At 39.9% G+C, this 17,956-nt stretch overlaps 1 long non-coding RNA gene across 2 annotated transcripts; it reads right to left on the bottom strand.

Moving 5' to 3' along the window:
* Positions 1-636: 636 nt before the first annotated feature.
* Positions 637-15,441, bottom strand: LOC122010261. Of its 2 annotated transcripts, XR_006119825.1 has the most exons (4): positions 15,205-15,441; positions 2,131-2,334; positions 1,035-1,568; positions 637-932 (listed from the first exon to the last, which is right to left on the bottom strand). It is a non-coding gene; the product is annotated as an uncharacterized LOC122010261 (long non-coding RNA). The 2 variants fall into 2 exon arrangements; XR_006119824.1 differs by having other exon boundaries at positions 637-1,568.
* Between the last annotated feature and the right edge of the window lie 2,515 nt (positions 15,442-17,956).

The following is a 17,956-nucleotide window of genomic DNA, read 5'->3' on the forward strand; positions in this document are numbered from 1 at the left end:
ATCATGTAGTAATCCAATTGATCCTTACACTTATTACTTAGATCTATTCCCATCTTTCATTAGTCTCTGAATGAGTTCCAATCTTAAACATGAAACTCTCCAAACAGCTCTGAGAATTTCAGTTTTTTTAAAATTCCATCTCTTATTATGTGTTTCTTTTCCAGCAGTACACCAGCTAAAATCAAACTCCCTGTTTCCAAATCACATCAAATATAAAATCTTCAAAGATAACCTCAGCACATCTATACATCACAAGCCAATATTTGAAAACCCCATCATCATGCGCACAATAGAATAACTCACCAAATTATCACCCAACTCTCAAAGAGGTAGCAAAGGTAGCAAAATTCACTATGGAAGTTATTCAACTAGGAATGTAGAAAGAAAAGAGGAAATTAAAAGAAAGAAAAGAGGAAATTATAAGAAATAATGAGAACCAACAAGCTTCATCATGTTCATGCACACACATACTACTATAATTTTGGAAAGCAACTAAGCAAACCCTAGAGTTCAATTATCATGAACACCATCACTCAAAAAGAATTAATGATAGGCACGAAGGTGGTTTTACTAGTAAATTTTGTCAAACATACTCAATCTCTCAAGTTCGAATCCATCATCATACACATGATCAAGTGCAAATAAGAGATTCATTTGTATAACAATATCCAAAATTTGATGGTCACATTTAACTACCTTTACGATTCTCAAGACACTATGAAGACACTTATGGAGGCATTTTATTCAAAACCAAATGAAACAAAACTATTTACCCAAACTAGCAAAAATAAACAGATATATGTAAAAAAACAAAAGAAAAGAAAAGGAACAAACTCCCCTTAAATCGGATAGATAGGATCGTGAGGCTTCACTCTTTCCACCATCGTCTCTTCAACTCTTTCATAAAACTTCTTTAGATGGTGCTCATTCACCTTGAAAAATCCTTCCATTAGGAATCTCTTATATCTCTACCACACCATAGGGAAAAACATGAGTAACACAAAAAGGACCTTCCCACCTAGATCTCAACTTACCATGGATGAGTTGGAGACGAGAATTATATACCAGCACCTTGTCACCTATTTGAAACTCCTTTCGTAAGATATGCTTTTCACGATAAATATTTATTTTCTCCTTGTAAATTCTAGAGTTCTCATAGGCTTTGAGCCAAAGCTCCTCCAATTCTTGCAACTGTAATTTTCACTCAATCCCAGCTTGATCCATGCCCATATTACAAGTCTTCACCGTCTAATATGCTTTGTGCTCTATCTCTATTGGCAAGTGGTAAGCTTTACCGAAAAAAATTCTGTATGATGACATTCCAATTGGTGACTTAAAAGCAGTTCAATAAGCCCACAAAGCATCCTCCAATATTACCTGTCTGGCCTTATTATTTTTCAAATATCTGCTTAATCTCCCTATTCGAAACCTCTACTTGTCCATTTGTTTGATGATGATAGGGAGTAGATATTCTATGCATAACACCATATTTGCTAAGTAGAATCTTCATTTGTCTATTGCAGAAGTGGAGCCTTTGATTGCTAATGATCGCCTTGGGTAAGCCAAACCTGCAAAAGATGTGAGACCTGATAAAATCCATAACAATTGAAGAATCATCAATCTTGGTGGAGATAGCCTCCACCCATTTTGAATCATAACCGACTGCCAAAAGAATGTACGCTAACACAAAAGAAAGAGGAAATTGACCCATAAAGTCAGTGCCCACACATCAATCACCTTACAAAATAACTTAGATAGTTGGGGCATCTCATTCCTATGCCCTAAATTTCCAACCCTTGACAACACCCACACACTTTATAAAACTCCAAGGCATCACGAAATAGGCTAGGCAAATACAATCTTGAATCGAAGACCTTCCTAGTAGTTCTTTGTGGACCAAAATGCCCCTATATGATAAAGAATGACAGAATGTAAGTACTGAATGAAACTCATCATCTGAGATACATCGCCTAATCACCTGATCACTATAAAATTTTCACAAGTATGGATCATCTTAAACATAATACTTAGCATCACTTTTTAGTTTATTGACTTGTGTTTGTGTGAAATATATAGGTAAAGCTTGTGCAACAAGATAATTAATGATGTATGCATACCAAGGAAGTTTACCTTGCAGCTGTAAAAGTTGCTCATACGGAAAAGAATCTGCTATCGGTGTAAGCTCAACACTCCTCTTCATTTTGCTCAGGTGATTAGCCACCATGCTCTCCTTCTCGCTCCTATGACGTATCTCTATATCGAATTCTTGGAGCGGAAGCATCCATATGATTAATCGTGGTTTCACATCCGGCTTCCTAAGAAGGAACTTCAATGCTGCAAGATCAGAAAAAATCACCACATGAGAGCAAAGCAAATATGATTTAAATTTTTCTAATGCAAAAACAATTGCTAAAAGCTCCTTCTCTTAGGTAGTGTAATTGGCCTGAGTAGCATCCAATGTTTTGGAGGCATAATAAATGACATAAGATATTCCGTCCATTCTATGCGCCAAAATTGCTGTCATTGTAAAATAAGAGGCATTACACATAATCTCAAAAGGCAATAACCAAACTGGAGGTTGGATGACATGAATAGAGGAGGTAAGAGCCTCCCTAAATGGGTTGAAAGCTTCCTTGCATGGTTGATCGAAGATGAAATCCACCTGCTTTTGCAACAAGCGTGAGATTAGAAGAGCAACTTTGCTAAAATCGTGAATAAAGCGCTCGTAGAACCCTACATGGCTAAGAAAAGATTAAATATCTCATACGCATACGGGGTAAGGCAAAGATGAAATCACATCAATTTTTGTAGGATATACTTTTATGCCCTCCTTAGATACTATATGACCTAGTATTATCCCTTGCTCAACGATGAAATGATATTTCTCAAAACTCAATACCAGGTCAGCCTCTACACAACCATGCAAAACTCGAGATAAACTATCTAAACATGGATTGAATGAGGAGTTATAAATAATAAAGTCATCTATGAATACTTCTATGCAATGCTCTAAAAGATCTGAAAAAATACTTACCATGCATCGTTGTAATGTATCTGGAGCGTTACACAATCCAAAAGGCATCCTCCGATATACAAAGGTTACAAAAGGGCATGTGAATGTCGTCTTCTCCTAGTCCTATGGGGCAATGTGGATTTGAAAATATCCCACGTATCCATCCAAGAAGCAATAATGAGATCTGTCTGCTAATCTCTCTAACATCTTATCAATAAATGGTAGTGGGAAATGATCCTTCCTAGTGGTTTGGTTAAGTTTTCTGTAATCAATGCACACCCTCCAACTATTCTAAATTCGAGTAGGGATCAACTTGTTATCCTTATTTGCAACCACAGTTATTCCTAATTTCTTTGGTACTTCCTAGACTGGGCTCACCAACTACTATATGAGATTGGGTAAATGATACCCACCTGCAACAACTTCATGATTTCCTTCTTTACCACTTCCAAGAGTAAAGGGTTGAGTCTCCGTTGTGGTTGTCTTGTTGGTCTCACATTGTCTTCTAGGAAAATCCTATGCATGAAAATGGAAGGACTAATACTAGATATATTCACAATTGTCCACCCATTAGCTTTTTGATATTGCTTTAAAAGTCCTAATAATCTCTTCTCTTGATTAGGCATAAGGTGCTGAGCAATAATAACTGGTAGTTTCTTGTCTTGCCCCAAGTGTACATATTTCAAATGGGAAGGAAGAACCTTTAGCTTCAATTGCGGAGGTTGCAAAATTGAGGGAAGCAAATTTTTATGACCTGATTCTACTAGACAAACCTATGTACATTCATCCATCATAAAGGCATCAATGTGATCCGTCATAGAATCTCCTCCATCATTATCTGACTCAGAGTATCATCCTGAGCAAAATCAAGCACTATAGCAGATCTGATACTAAGTCACTAAAAATCTCATGATCCAAATCCTTTGATACATCGATACTAAGTAAAGAGTGATCCTCCACAAGGTATTTCATGGCACCCAAAATACTAAACTGTACCACTGTATTCCTGAATTCTATATAAAGGGTTCCTACATGAGCATTTATCTTTGTTCTGTCCATCTTAAGGAAAGGTCTTCCAAGAATAAGCGGAGTATGACTCGAAATAGAATCCCCCTCCATGTCAAGAACATACAAATCTGCATGGAAAATCAATTCTTTTACTTGGACCAAGACATCCTCACTGACTCTTGCAAGTCATGCAAAGCTCCTATTAACCAATTGTATCGCCACTCATGTCATCTGCAAAGGACCAATACCAAGTGATCGAAACACAGATCTAGGCATAACATTCTTAGAAGCTCCCAAGTCCAACATGGAATCGTCGAACATGCTATCTCCAATAATGCAAGGAATAATGACAGTCTTGGATCATTATACTTTTGAGGCATTGTCTGAATGAGTGTAGATACATTCTTACTCATGCTCACCAATTCATTTCTCTTTAGCTTCCTTTTGTGCACCCAAAGATCTTTTAAAAACTTAGCATATTTTGGAACATGCTTAATAATCTTTAACAAGGGTATATTCACCTCCACCTTACTAAAAACGTTCACTAGCTCCTGAACTTTTTTAGCCTTTTATGTATCAGAACTCCTCCTAGGCTGCACTAGTCTCTATGGAAAAGACAATGGAACTGATGAATCTACTCTGAGCTATGGGTGTTCCTCTAAGTCCTGATCTTCACATCCTAAGTCCTGAGCTGAAACTAGAATTGGAGATGAAGGATCTGAAATAAATCTACCACTCCAAAGTGAAATAGTACTAACATTTCACTTAGGGTTCGGAATAGTCTGTGACGATAAATAACTCAACCGTTGTGAATGTAATTGACTGACAGTGGATGTCATCTGACTAATCTGCCTCTCTAAACTCTACATATTTGCATCATTCCTTTTCTGATGTTGTAGCATGCTCATCTATTGTTGCATCATCTGCTGCATCAACTCCTTTAGTTCTCATACTGAAGAATCTAATTGGCTAGAGCCAGGAATTAGAGTGTACTACTGGAATTGTTGTGATTTGATTGGAATTGCATTATTCTGGAATCCCAATGACCTCTGAAATGCTGATGGGGGCTGATATGTATGATGGAATGCATTCCCATACCTTAAGTTCAGATGATCTCTCCACCCAGGATTATAGATTTTTGTCATGGGATCGTACCCACTTTACGGCTGATATTACCGGGGTCTAGTTGAATATGCATTAACCGCAACCACCTGATCCATAGAAAGAAATCCATCATCTTGTTGCTAAGAAGGGCAAGCATATGTAAAATGTGATGAACTAGCACAAACTCCACAAGTCTGCGCTGCCTGGACTGATTGTGTAATAGGTTGTTGGGTCTAATTGAGTACTAATTGCTTGAGGAGAGATTCAATCCCATCCTATCTACTCTCCATCTTAGGTTGTTAAAAACTAGATGATTGGATCTTATGAATACCCTTTGGAACCATTGATTTAGTACCAAATTGCTGATAATTTACAATCATAACCTCAATGAGTTTCCTAGCATAAGCAGGTGTCTTGTTAACTAGTGTCCCTCCACTGGCAGTATCAATCATACTCCTGCCCATGAGAAGCAATCCCTCATATAAGTACTGAATCAGTAACTAATCACCAATCTGGTGATGGAGACAACTAGTACAAAACCTTTTGAAGCACTCACAATACTCATACAAAGTCTCTCCTGTCGACTGTTGCACTCCACAGATGTTCTTCCTGATTATTACAATTTTGGATGTCAGAACGAATTTATCCAAGAAGGCTCTCCTCATGTCATTCCAACATGTGACCATGCCTAGTGGTAAATAGTAGATCCAGTCCTTTGCTGCATCCGCTAATGAGAATAGAGATGCTCTGAGATTAATATCTTCTTCTAAAATACCTTGCAATATCAATGTTAAGCATACTATATGAAATTCTTGCAAGTGTCTGATGGGATTGTAAGGTTGCAAATATAGTCCCACATTAAAAACACATGGAAAAAATTATGGATTTATAAAAAAAAAGATATCTCCATTGTCATGATGCCTTTTAGGGAAAGTCCAAAAGTAAAATCATGAAGGCTTAGCCCCAAAGTGAACAATATCATAATATTATGGAGATATCTAAATTCTTTTCGATCCTTTAATTAGTATCAGAGCGAGGTTGCTCTTCACCGAACTAACCGCCGGAAGAAGCACAAGCCAGAGTCATGATCCAAGATCGAATCATGTGGGTGAAACCTTGAACAAAGTAAGGGGAGGTCCTAAGCAAGTCAAGGTGACTCGATACTCGAGGAGAGACTCTAAGCAGGTCAAAAGTGACCCAATACTTAAGAGGGATCATGTGGTCCTTTGTTTGAGGGGAGGATTGTTGCGGTTGCAAGCTTGCAAATATAGTCCCACATTGAAAACACATGGGAAAGATCATGAATTTATAAGAAAAAGATCTCCATTGGAATGAGGCCTTTTGGGGAGAGCCCAAGAATAAAATCATGAGGACTTAGGCTCAAAGTGGACAATATTATACCATTATGAAAATATCTAAAAAAAATTTTATCCTTCAATGTCTATTCGGATCTTCACAAGCTAGACCATGAAACTTTGGGTGTAAATAAATGTTCCTAGATCTCATCTCAAAATCCACCTCCCACTCAAGATACTGAATGCAAAGAGATTGATATGCTTCATCTAGTGTTACGAGTTCCCTGAGGGTTTTATTATTATTGTGTGTCATATCACTGACAAAATCTGAAGATCTCATGACAGAACTGCTAAGCAAAGTCCTTTGATCTCTTTGTAAAGTGTGAAACATCCTCTCAATTTTAGGATTAAACTCAAGTAATTCATCCTTAGAAGTTATGGGCATACACTGCACACTACACCAACACAATAAAAACAAAACAAAATAATAAAATCACAATAGTAAATGCAGAAAATAAACAATCCAAGAATCACAAATCCCACAATGTGTTCCTCGACAACGGCACCAAAATTGATAACACTAGTGTGTCATTTCACAAATGTCAATTATTTATCCAAACCCTTTTCAATGCTAGCGTAGTATAAAGAAGGGCCCAGATTGTCTCCAAAGAACAATCATGAATTCATGAATGACTTATGATTTCTAAATTGATGTGATTTAATTCCGGATTTTCTTTAACATAAAGCTAAAAGCTGGAAATTAAGAAACAAAACATGTACCCTACATTATCTTGGTAACGGAATTCATCAGTGTTAGGACCAAAAGTAGCTAGAGGGGGGTGAATAGCTCGTCGCGTTCGCTCGTTGCTCGGCGTTGCTTGTTCCTTCAAAGATGTGCAGCGGAAAATACAGAAACAATCACACAACGCTAACACGGTTGGTTTACTTGGTATCCACCTCACAAGAGGTGACTAATCCAAGGATCCACACCAACACACACACCCTCCACTAAATAAAACTCTCCTTTATGGTAACTACCAAGGGCGGAGAAGCCCTACAAGACTCAATACAAGAAGAGAGGGAAAGGATACAAGAAATACAAGCTTACAAGCTTACAATGAGTATAAACCCTAACCCTAGCTTCTCTTCTTGGCTTTGATCCGCCTCTTGACTTGGAACATTTCCAAGATCCTTCAAGAACTGGCGATCTGAGCTTTGTGAGTGCTGTGGAGGAGCTGGCGAGAAATCTGGAGTGAATCGGAGAAGAGATACCGCAGCCATCACACGCCTGCAGCTATAAACGACGCCAACGGTCGGATCCCGATCGATTCGAATATTCCCAATCGATCGGGGAGGCTTTGGATCGATCCACGGATCGATCCAGAGCGCCTCTGTGCTCTGGAAACGCGCCTGGATCGATCCACGGATCGATCCAGCGCTTATCGCGCGAAGCAGCCGCGTCCCAATCGATCCATTGATCGATTGGGACCTCTGGATCGATCCACAGATCGATCCAGAGGCTCTCTGTTCGCTGGGACAGGTCTGGATCGATCCAGAGCCTGGATCGATCCACTGATCGATCCAGCACTTGATTTTTGTCCAAAACCAAGTCCCAAACCTCCCAAACCAACATCCGATCAACCTTGACCTGTTGGTATGTCATGCCTAGCATCTAGTCACTCCCTTGACCTGCTAGGACTCCCTTACCAAGTGTCCGGTCAATCCCTTTGACCCACTTGGACTTTTCTCTGTGCCAAGTATCCGGTCAATCCCTTTGACCTACTTGGACTTTTCTTTCATGCCAAGTATCCAGTCAATCCTTTGACCTACTTGGACTTCCCAACACCAGATGTCCAATCATCCTTGATCCATCTGGATTTTCCCTTGCCTGGCTTCACTCACCAGGACTTTCACTTAGCTTCACTCACTAGGGTTTTCCATCTGCCTAGCTTCACTCACTAGGACTTTCACCTGGCTTCACTCACCAGGATTTCCACCTAGCTTCACTCACTAAGGTTTTCCATCTGCCTAGCTTCACTCACTAGGACTTTCACCTGGCTTTACTCACCAGGATTTCCATCTGCCTAGCTTCACTCACTAGGACTTTCACCTAGCTTCACTCACCAGGATTTTCATCTGCCTAGCTTCACTCACTAGGACTTCCTTCTGCCTGGCTTCACTCACCAGGACTTTTCTTCTGCCTAGCTTCACTCGCTAGGACTTCCTTCTGCCTGGCTTCACTCACCAGGATTTCCTTACTGCCTAGCTTCACTCACTAGGTCTTTCATTTTGCCTAACATCCCAGTTAGGACTTCCCAGTCAAGTATCCGGTCAACCTTGACCTACTTGACTCTTCTTCAATCAATATCTTATTGTCAAACATCTAAACCCAAACCAAGACTCAGCTTGGTTACCCAGGTCAACCTTGACCTGAGGGATATTGCACCAACAATCTCCCCCTTTTTGATGTTTGACAATACCACAATAACACTTACAATCCCATATGTAAGTTAGGCTAATCCCATAGCCTCCTTCTTCATGCCACTAGGTAATGAAAGCATAAATTAAGCTCTTCATTCTCCCCCTAAGAGGGCAAACTCCTTCTAGGTAATGAAAGCCTAACTTACTCCCTTTCATGAGTCCTTTCATTCTCCCCCTATGACCTTCCCATAGGTAATGAAAGCCTAAACTTAACCATACATTCTCCCCCTATTGGCACACATCAACCCATCGTTGGACACACATCAACCTATGCTCCAATTCTGGGCACACTTCAACAAATCCATTTGTTGAAGACTCTCCCCCTGAAGAGTTGCTCATCGTTGTTCACAACATCACTCGTTGTGATCAACACGATAATGAAGGTCTCATACCCTTCATTTATCCTTAACTTCTCCCTCAATGTAGACAACTGCCCAACCTTGAGCATTATCTACCGCTTGAGTGTCCACTTGAAATAATGAGGATATCCACTCCCCATTTCTCCCCATTTCAAGTTTAAATGCTCAACCTTGAGCAAGTTCACAACAGAAGGTTAACCACCTTCCAAGGTTCATGAAAAATAATTTTCATGTCTTTAAAGAGTCTCTCCCCCTAAAGACATGGTGGTAACTTCTGTCATTGCACCAACAATGACTTGGAATCCCTAAAACATTAGGAAACCCAAATTTAGAAGTTTTGAGGTTCAAATATTCAAAATTTGAAACAACCTCAACCTTAACTTCTACTTAGTCTTCGTTAACCAATCCATCCTTGTTTTCAACATGAAAACACCCTTTGTATGTATACAAATGTATTTAAGGGGTTTTGAATGGTTACCTAGACTAAAATAGGTTCAAAGATGCTGAAATCAAGCCTTCCCAGCCAAAATCAGCAACTTGGATCGATTGGAGTTGGGTTCCAATCGATTGAACCTTTCTGAATCGATCCACTGATCGATTCAGACTCCCTGGATCGATCGGCTGATCGATCCAGCGAGCTTCTGCTCGCGGGAATTGCCGTTTGAATCGATCCATGGATCGATTCAGGAACTCCAATCGATCCATGGATCGATCGAAGCTCTGATAGTTGCTGAAATTCCATTTCAGTCAACTTCAGAAACCCCTAGAAAATTCTACAAAAATCCAAAAATTATGAAATTTCGTGTAGACATTATTTAGGGCGTTTACTATCACGGAAAAATAGTTTTCTATGAAAATACTTCATATTTTCAAAGATTGACACAAACTTGAAAACTTGCAAAAACTTTAGTGTTTTCTTCAAGTTTGTGTCTAACTATTCAATGGTGATTACTATCAAAAGATAGCCTTCACCAAGGTTTTCCAAAAACATTTTAAAAACATTTTCAAAACCAATATCCCATCACATTCCTTGGGCTTAATGCACATGACTTGTACATTAGCTTTCCCAATGATGGGAAAACACATAACTATGTGTTTTGATGAACCTAAAACTCAAAAGAATGCACTAAATCAACATGTTGAGTTTTGTTCATCATCCTAACATCTCACTTGTATCTAATGTGCACTAAAACACATACAAGTCACCTTATAGTCTTTGTGAGATGTAGATTTTGGTTTTTGCCCTAATCTAGGGATCATGCATATCTATCTAGGCATTTTAGAAATATTAGACATCCACCTAGAATGTCACTTGTTAATAAGGGTTGTTAAATGTCATTTGTCCTTAATTACAAGGGAATTAAACTAATGCATGATAATGTTATGGCATACATCAAAAGAAAATAATTTTCAAAAGAAAATACCCTATTACTACATGATGTCTGAATGTCATGACATGGTATTTTTGGATTTTTCATAATAAAACATGAATGCAAAACTAGACATGATGTCATGGCATATTATGGGCAAACAATCATGGCAAGATTTAGCATAAATAAAATATACCTAGATTAACTATCTAAGTATCCTTAAAGTCTTAGCTAAACTTACAACTTAAACCTAGATTGCCCTAAAGTGCTACAAGAGAATGCCAAAACCTAAATTGGCATTTCTAATTTCCTTGATTAATGTATGCCAATTGAAAATAAATATGTCCTCAAATGTTGGCATATTTGATTTTTCCACAAGAGTAGCACTTTTAAATTAAGGCTTAGTTTTGCTTTTAATTTCCTAAGAACATACCAAAATCCCAACTTGGTAGTTCTTATGTTTTCTCAAATTTGTGCCACTTTAAAATAAAATTAATACTTCTCCAATTTGGCACATTTTACTCTTTCAAGGAGTAAATAATAATTCCATTTCATTTTCAAAGGTTAAAAAAAACCTTGAAAATGCTCCTTGAGTGTCAATTTCCTCAAAGTTGGGTTAACTACCCTTCTAATCGGAGTTGACACTCTCTAACCCATCTATGGGGTAGAGAAGATGCTCCTAGGAACCCAACACCTATTGGTGCTCCTTGGATGCTCTAGGTACTCACTAGGGATAACTTCCCTAGATACCTTCCTAGTGACCTTGTTGGGCTTCTTAGAAGCCTTGGTCACATTTTCTAGGTCAATTCTAGGGATAGCCTCCCTTGTAACCTTGTTCGTGACTTTCTTAGACTTCTTAGAAGTCTTAGTCACTTTGGTTGCAAAGATACTTCTAGGGATATCTTCCCTTGTATCCTTGACTTGATCTCTAGACTTAGGGTTCGTTCCATAACTATATGGAACCCTATGATAACTAGGCACATCCTTCTTAGCTTTTGGTTTGTATCCCAAACCTTTATGGCCATTGGATGGCTTTGATTTTCCTAAACCTAAGTTATGCTCACTTTGCCCTAATAGGATATTTTCCATCATTTTTAGGGTCTTCTCCATTTTATCAAGTCTTGACCTCAAGACTTGATTTTCTCTCACTAAGTCCTTAGTATTTGATCCATGAGCATTTTTGTTTCTAGGCTTGTATCTTAAATCCTTAGAGTTATCGCCTAGGTTTTACCTACATTCCTAGCCTTAGGGATAGTAGTTTTGGCATGTAGGGCCACATGCTTTTCCTTAAAGCCCTCATGCTTCCTATTCTTATGGTAAATCGCATTAAAATGATAAAAATTTGACCTAGCATCCTTTTTACCATTTTGCAAGGGAATAGGCTCAATGAAAGTTACCTTCCTTTTTACCTTGGAGGCTCCCCCTTGACTAGTGCCTCCTTGAGCCTTGACCATCTTCTTCCCCTTGGGGCATTGACTTCGGTAATGCCCTTTTTGTTGACACAAGAAGCACACAATGTGCTCCTTGCTCTTCTTTGTCCCGGGGGTGGTCTCCTTGAGCTTCTCCTTGCCCCTTTTTGCCATTTGGCCCTTCTTCTTGGCTAATTTAGGGCACTTGCTCTTGTAGTGCCCATGTTCCCTACATTCAAAGCATATAATATGATTTTTATTATTAATTGAAATATTTATACCTTTGCTTGTAGGGGTGGCATCTTTTTCTTTGGATCCGGAGGTAGAAGCTTCCTCTTGATTGGACCTTGATTCTCCTCCATTTGATTTTTCTTGACTTGTGGAGGTAGAATCTACTTCCTCCTCTTCGTCTCTTGACCCGGATGTAGAAGCTTCTCCTTCTTCTTGATCCGGCGTCACCAAGGATTGCTCCCCCTCAATCCTAGAGGTGGAGGCTTCATCATCTTGAATATGAAACAAGAAGTATGCTCCCTCCTTGTTCCCTTCGGTGCATTCCCTTGAGGATGAAGCTTCTTGGATTTCCTCTTCTTCGGAGGTTGAGCATCTCTCAACCTCGGAGTCCTCCTCTTGGTCTTGATCCAATGAGTCGCCCTCTTTGGATTCTCCTTGATTTGATACAGTGGAGGGGATCTCATGAATTCTTGCCAATTTGCTCCAAAGCTCCTTGGCATCTTCAAACTCTCCAATTTGTTCCAAGATGTTGCTTGGCAATAAATTGACCAAAAGCTTGGTCACTTTGTCATTGGCCTCACATCTTTGGATTTGGTCTTTGCTCCACTTGCTCCTTTTGAGTACTTTGCCCTTGGAATTTGTGGGAGCTTCAAAACCTTCCATGAGAGCAAATCATTGCTCTATCTCCATCATAAGAAAATTTTCGATTCTTAATTTCCAAGAATCGAAGCTTGTAGATGAATATGGTGGAGCCACCCTTGTGTCAAATCCAAGTCCATCTTGGAATTGCATCTTGAAGTTGAGCTTGATAAAATCTTGAACTTGAAGAATTTGCTCCAACTTCTTCATCCTCTAGCTTTTCTTGTTATGCTTGACCCTTCCGGCGATGATTCCGGGGAAGAGCGGCCTCGCTCTGATACCACTTGTTAGGACCAAAAGTAGCTAGAGGGGGGTGAATAGCTCGTCGCGTTCGCTCGTTGCTCGGCGTTGCTTGTTCCTTCAAAGATGTGCAGCGGAAAATACAGAAACAATCACACAACGCTAACACGGTTGGTTTACTTGGTATCCACCTCACAAGAGGTGACTAATCCAAGGATCCACACCAACACACACACCCTCCACTAAATAAAACTCTCCTTTATGGTAACTACCAAGCGCGGAGAAGCCCTACAAGACTCAATACAAGAAGAGAGGGAAAGGATACAAGAAATACAAGCTTACAAGCTTACAATGAGTATAAACCCTAACCCTAGCTTCTCTTCTTGGCTTTGATCCGCCTCTTGACTTGGAACACTTCCAAGATCCTTCAAGAACTGGCGATCTGAGCTTTGTGAGTGCTGTGGAGGAGCTGGCGAGAAATCTGGAGTGAATCGGAGAAGAGATACCGCAGCCATCACACGCCTGCAGCTATAAACGACGCCAACGGTCGGATCCCGATCGATTCGAATATTCCCAATCGATCGGGGAGGCTTTGGATCGATCCACGGATCGATCCAGAGCGCCTCTGTGCTCTGGAAACGCGCCTGGATCGATCCACGGATCGATCCAGCGCTTATCGCGCGAAGCAGCCGCGTCCCAATCGATCCACTGATCGATTGGGACCTCTGGATCGATCCACGAATCGATCCAGAGGCTCTCTGTTCGGGCACGGATCGATCGATCGATCCAGAAGCTGGATCGATCCATCGATCGATCCGACTTGATTTTGTCCAAAACCAAGTCCCAAACCTCCCAAACAAACATCCGATCAACCTTGACTGTTGGTATGTCATGCCTAGCATCTAGTCACTTCCTTGACCTGCTAGGACTTCCTTACCAAGTGTCCGGTCAATCCCTTTGACCCACTTGGACTTTTCTCTGTGCCAAGTATCCGGTCAATCCCTTTGACCTACTTGGACTTTTCTTTCATGCCAAGTATCCAGTCAATCCTTTGACCTACTTGGACTTCCCAACACCAGATGTCCAATCATCCTTGATCCATCTGGATTTTCCCTTGCCTGGCTTCACTCACCAGGACTTTCACCTAGCTTCACTCACTAGGGTTTTCCATCTGCCTAGCTTCACTCACTAGGACTTTCACCTGGCTTCACTCACCAGGATTTCCACCTAGCTTCACTCACTAGGGTTTTCCATCTGCCTAGCTTCACTCACTAGGACTTTCACCTGGCTTTACTCACCAGGATTTCCATCTGCCTAGCTTCACTCACTAGGACTTTCACCTAGCTTCACTCACCAGGATTTTCATCTGCCTAGCTTCACTCACTAGGACTTCCTTCTGCCTGGCTTCACTCACCAGGACTTTTCTTCTGCCTAGCTTCACTCGCTAGGACTTCCTTCTGCCTGGCTTCACTCACCAGGACTTTTCTTACTGCCTAGCTTCACTCACTAGGTCTTTCATTTTGCCTAACATCCCAGTTAGGACTTCCCAGTCAAGTATCCGGTCAACCTTGACCTACTTAACTCTTCTTCAATCAATATCTTATTGTCAAACATCTAAACCCAAACCAAGACTCAGCTTGGTTACCCATGTCAACCTTGACCTGAGGGATATTGCACCAACAATCAGATCTAGAGGAAAGTAAACTACATAAATGAAGCCTAATTGGTCCATCTATTGAACAAGGGTAAGCTATCCATTAAACCTAATCAAAAACGTGAAGACATTTTATCACTAAGCAAACTGAAACAAGGATTGATCGGCACACAAGAATTATAGAATTAACATGGAATCTTCTATATAGCAAGCAATGAAGGAATTGACAACCAGATTAAGATTTACAGCACGTCTAGGCAACTCAACCCAAAAGAGATTAGAGAAGAGCAAGTTGACAGAATTGCGATCGTTAATGGCACAATGACAATTGATAATTGAATCTGGATTCAATGACTGGAGTGCATTACAGGATCTGGAGAAAATGTAGGGAAGCCTCTTACGCTTTTGTAGCTCTAGCGATGACGAGGAAGCGGCTTGCGGCAGTAGGTCTGGCGGAGATGAGAAAATGAACCAGTGGCTAGAAATGGATAGAGGTAGTCTGAAACTCAGATCTAGAGGAGGCAAACCCCTTCCTCCTCTCGCGGTTAAATCTTAGAGTTTAATGACGGAATGCGGTGGAGGATGGTGTCTGATGATCGTTTCATCGTCGCCTCTTCCCTCTCCTCTCCCAATTGCAAACCCCCTCTATTGTAGCTTATCCAGTCTTTTGAATCCCCTCAGATCTGATCGGACAACCAGGATAATCCTAGATCTAGGTGAACGAATGAGATTAAATCTGAGTGAAGGTTAAGATCATATGGAACCAGTTGGTCAATTAGTATCTTTAGATCTTAATTAATGACTCCAATTATTTTCCTGCATAATTCACCTTCACACCCTTAGATTTATGTACAATTAAAGATAAATTTACATAATAGCCCAAAATATATCCATTTAGCAAATCAAACCATTCACATGCGTTAAAACCAAAACTAAGATCCAAATCAAGCCTAGTTACACCAAGTTTCCTTATCGAAATTACTAGTTATCAATGTCATCAAAGTATACAACCATGAATCTTCTCATGAAAGGTCGCAAGACTTTATGCATAAATTTTATAAACATGTCGGGTGCATTGGATAGTCAGAAAGGCATGATCATCCACTCGTTTAACCCATGTTATGTCTTAAAGGCGGTCTTTTATTCATTTATGGGCTCGATTCAAATATGATGGTATTCACTCCTAAGATCGCTCTTGGAGAAGATCTTAGAATCGAAAAATTGATCCAACATGTATTCTAAGTGAGGAATAGGAAATCTATACTTCACCGTGATTTTATTGATAACTCGGCTATCAACACACATGCGCCACGAACCATCTTACTTTAATACGAGTAGGGCAGGGATTGCACAAGAACTCATACTCTCACGAATACAACCTCATCTCAATAGCTCCACAACTTGTCGTTGTAATTCTTTGGCATCCTTAGGGGCTAAGACAATATACCGGTCGGTTAGGCAATCTTGACCCTAGCACAAAGTCAATATGGTGTTGAACGTCTCTCATAAGTGGGAGTCCTGGAGGAAGGTATTTGCCCATCAAATCAATGAAGTAGGATAGGAATTGTCGCACCTCAGCTAGTACTTCTGAATATATGTCTATTACATTGCTTTCACAAGGAAGCAAAGCATATACCACATCTTCATGCTTCGTCTCGTTCAAAAATCTAGAAATATAAAATAGTTTAGAGTTATTGGTTACCAAATTTGAAGGGTTCCTTCTCGTCGATGTACTAATATGATGTTCCACCCTTTGATGCTGAGGGTGTAGGTGTTCTTACGTCCATTATAGATGACGCTGCAGACATATTGTCAAGGTTGCCCCAACAGTATGTGATATACATTCAGTGACACAATATCACTCCATGTTTGGTTGTAATACTTGTCGCCAATAGAAAAATATAAAAAAGCAATGTCTATCCACGGTTACCTCGCTTCCTTTGCTAAGCCATAACAACTTGTAGGATTTTGGATGACGATCTATCTTCAACTGTAGCTTTTGAACAGCTTTTTCAGATACAAGGTTTTCACAACTTCCACTATCAATGATCATCTTGCAAACTTTGTCCATAACCGTGCAAGTTGTGTGAAAGATGTTGGTTCTCAACCAATCATCTTCTAATTCTTCCTTAGGGACCAATAGGCTCTTGTGTGCGATTAGAATCTCATGATCATCGACATAAATAACCTTGTCATCAATATCGTCGTCGTAAATCGACTCATCAATCTATTCAGGTTCATCCTCCATGTCTTCTTCAACCAACAAGGTTTTTTTTTATTTAGGAATCTTTTACAATATGAAGCTCGATGCCCCTTTCACCACTTCAAAAGCACTTAATAGAGGTCTTAGGGTTACTTTGTGGTGGATGTTGGGAAGGGCATATCCCCTAATGGCGAACATCTCGATTGTTTTGATCACTCCTATTTGTTGGTCTTCTATTTAACTATTTTTCAACCGTCAAGGCTCACTGATAATCCTCCAAAATAATCCAAAGTGAGTGGAGGCTCAGGAAATCTTGCAAGGGTTGTCGTAACCCCCCTAAATATCGTGCTACCGCTTGCTCATCGATCTCGGATAGATCATTCCGAACAATAAGCTGATAAAATTCCTTTGTATAGTTGTCGACAATGCTAACCCTTTGGCTCAATGTATGGAATCATTGAACAACGTTGGCGCCTAGCCAAAGGGAAGAAAATGAGTTCTCATCCATTTGTTCAATTTTTCCCAATCGGCAATTTTGGATGGACCTTGTCTCTCTCATGATCGCCAAAGTTGCTCCCACCATACTAAGGCTCAGCCTTTGAACTTGATAACAACAAATTTTACTTTGACATGATTAGATACTTCCTTATACTAAAAAAATCCTCTCTATTTCATTGATTCAATCAATAAATCTTTTTGCTTGTAATGTGCCAAAAAAATTAAGAAGATCAACTCGAAACCAAAGTCCTCATATTGTTCCTCTCGACCACGGTATTCCCGATACGTAGTACGATAGTAATATGCATTCTCAAAGGTAGACTCAGAGTTACGATCAGAGATCTCACGATTTTCAAAATCATGTGTTGTCAGACGTTGGGTTAATTTTGCAATTTACTTCTGTAAACCCTCAATCATCATTACATCTTAGATGTTACGATCACGATGCTGGA

The sequence above is a fragment of the Zingiber officinale genome, chromosome 8A, assembly GCF_018446385.1.
Source record: "Zingiber officinale cultivar Zhangliang chromosome 8A, Zo_v1.1, whole genome shotgun sequence".
NCBI lineage: Eukaryota > Viridiplantae > Streptophyta > Magnoliopsida > Zingiberales > Zingiberaceae > Zingiber > Zingiber officinale.